Genomic DNA, 2,893 nt, shown 5'->3' on the forward strand with positions numbered 1-2,893 from the left:
CTAACCACCCCTAATTGAGGGGTAGTGGGAGGCAGAGGAAGAGGGAGAGAGAGAATCTCAAACAGACTCTCACACCGAGCACAGAGCTTGACGCGGGGCTCGATCTCATGACCCTGAGATCATGACCTGAGCCAAAATAAAAAATCAGATGCTCAATAGACTGAGTCACCCAGGTGCCCCCCCATCCCCGCCTAATTTTAAAGTTCAGAATTTGGAGGTTTTGTGGTCTCAGAACAGAGCAGTCCCCACAAATAGTAATAAAAAAAATTAAAAAGAAGAAATGTCCTCAATCCTATGTTTTTTCATTTAAAAAGATTGGTCTCACCAAGATGTTAACCACGGACAAAATAGAACCGGCTACAGAGTGGGGAGGGAGGGAGCCAAGAGAGGAGACCAGGCCAGGATTTGGCTTTGAGGCAGTCTGGGCACAGCGTGGGCACTGACCAGAAATGACATCTTCAGGAGCTGGCAGAGGAAAGCAGACCCACAAAATCAAGGTGCTAAAGAGAAGGTTCAGGTTCAAAGACAAGCAAAACAGACACCCTTGAGCATTCCAACACTCTGTCTTAACTCTACTATCCTGGCTTCAGAGAATATCAGTCTCTCCTGCTTTTTTTTCCTTGTCTATCCAGAATATTCCTTCTCTGTCTTCCATGCTTTTGCCCCCACTGCTAGTTCCCGAATTTCTGCCTTCTTCCTACTGCCTTCCGCACTCTTCACGCTCTGCCCAGATGATTCCATCTACCTACATGTTTTTTATTGGGGTAAAATATGCATAATGTAGAATTTTAACCATTTTTAAGCATACAGCTCTGTGTCGTTAAGTACTGTCCCACTGTTGTACAACTGTGGTCACTATCCCTTTCCAGAACATTTTTGTCTTCCCAAACTGAAACGCTGTACCCATGGAGAGAGAACTCCTCCTCCCCTCCTTCCTTCCCTCCACCTACATTCATATACCGTTTACTCTGCGCTGTGTTGGGCACTATTCTAAGTGCTTTACATAACAATCCCAAGAGTGAGTACCAGAATTCCTGTTTTACTGATGAGGTGACCAAGGCAAGGGAAAAGTTGAGTAAACCACCGAGGTTTTACAGCTGGTTAGTGGTTGTGGTAGAGCATACAGTCGGGCCCCACAACTTCCTCCCTTCCCCACTGGGGCAATATGGCTCCCTGATCATTGCCATGTGCTGTATCTCCCATGGGAGGAGTGTACTTCCCCACTTCATTGACCCCAGGCTTGTCCGTGTGGTTGGCTTTGGCCAATAGAATGTGAATAGAAGAGCTGAGCGCTCGAGCTAGCAAAAGTTTTAGAGTCCTCATGTCTCTGCCATGGCGCTTTTCCCTCTGCACAGGCTGGGATGAGGATTCCACCATGAGCCTGGGATCCGGAATGAGAAAGATGTGGAACAAAGCCAAAACCAAACCCACAACCTTCATGTATATCAGTGAGGACAGAGAAGTTTGCCCTAAGCCGTTAGATGTGGGGATCATTTGTTACTGCTGCCCCACTGTGTGAACACTGATCGCCAATGATAGAGCTGGGATTTGAATCCAGGCATTCTGGCCCCAGCCCAAACCTCCCCACCCAGGACCTGGGAGCTTAAGTTTTCATATTCTGTTCCCTACTGCTCCTACCACCTGGGTGACTACAGGCATCTCAAACTCAAAATATGTAAGAGAAAATCTCCATTACCCTGAGATTCTAAACCTCATATTCTGTATTCTGAATCCTCTATATTAGCTGACGACACTACAACCTACCCATTCATGCATCCTGGAGACTGATGACACATTGTTGATACTGTTCACAGCGCAGAGCCAACCAATTACCAGGTCTTGCTCATTTCACTTCCTGTGCAGGTTCTCCTCATTCCCCCTGTGATCTTTGTCTCTCCAACGCCATTGTCTTTGTCCAGACTGTCAACATCTTTCACTTGAATGAAACCCCCCAGGAGCTCTCCTTCCTTCTGATCTGAGACCCTGCAAAGTCCATCCCCTAGAACAGTCACATGCACACACACACACACACACACACACACACAATCCAACTTTGATCAACCCAGATTTAAAATCGGTCAATGGCATCCCATCATCTACAAAATAAAGTTCAAAACTCCTCGCTGGACTCCAAAATTCCCCTGCCCTCACCCCTGCCTACCTCTACCATTTTGTCTCACCACCCCAGCCACACAATTCTGTGCTCCAGCAACACCAAACCACTCACCCTTCTGCATACACACACGGGCTCCCCATGTGATTTCTCTCCTACATTCCTGGTTCATTCCCTCTCCAAGGACTTAGGCATCTAGGAGCACTTGAAGGGACTCCTGGAAAGGAATACAGAGCACATTTTAATGTACGAATATGACCCAACTAATTTTCAACATCAAGCAGCAACATTCATTTCTAAAACCAATAGGAAAAAAAGTCTCTTTCAATGTGAGAAATTAAATTCCCCCAATAAACACAATTAAGAACTCTGTTGTGGGGCGTCTCATGGAGAAACGAGAGGTGCACACGCACATCCATCAAATATTTTCTGGTTTCTCTGGAGCAGTCCCAGCGCTCCTCCCTTGCTGCAGCACAGGCATCTGGTTGACCAGCGATTGGTAGCTAGAGCAGGCCGCTCCTCAAATGAGTGAGAATCCTCTGCCTCGTCTCGGGTGCCAAGCTGTACGAGAGAAGCAAGACCACCCACTGACGACTCCCCGATGTGAACCAGTGATGGTGACACAGGGGGGGCTTGGTAGGAATCCAAACAGCCAAGAATTCCCATATAGTAACTTTTCGGTAATGGGTTTCTCCAACCTTGAGAGGGCATCAAGGACAAGCAAGTGTGCGACTGCCCTTCAGAGAGAGGCAGAGAGGAAGCGAAGCGAATAGGGGATCC

Source organism: Neovison vison, chromosome 5 (assembly GCF_020171115.1).
Source record: "Neovison vison isolate M4711 chromosome 5, ASM_NN_V1, whole genome shotgun sequence".
NCBI classification, from domain to species: Eukaryota; Metazoa; Chordata; class Mammalia; order Carnivora; family Mustelidae; genus Neogale; species Neogale vison.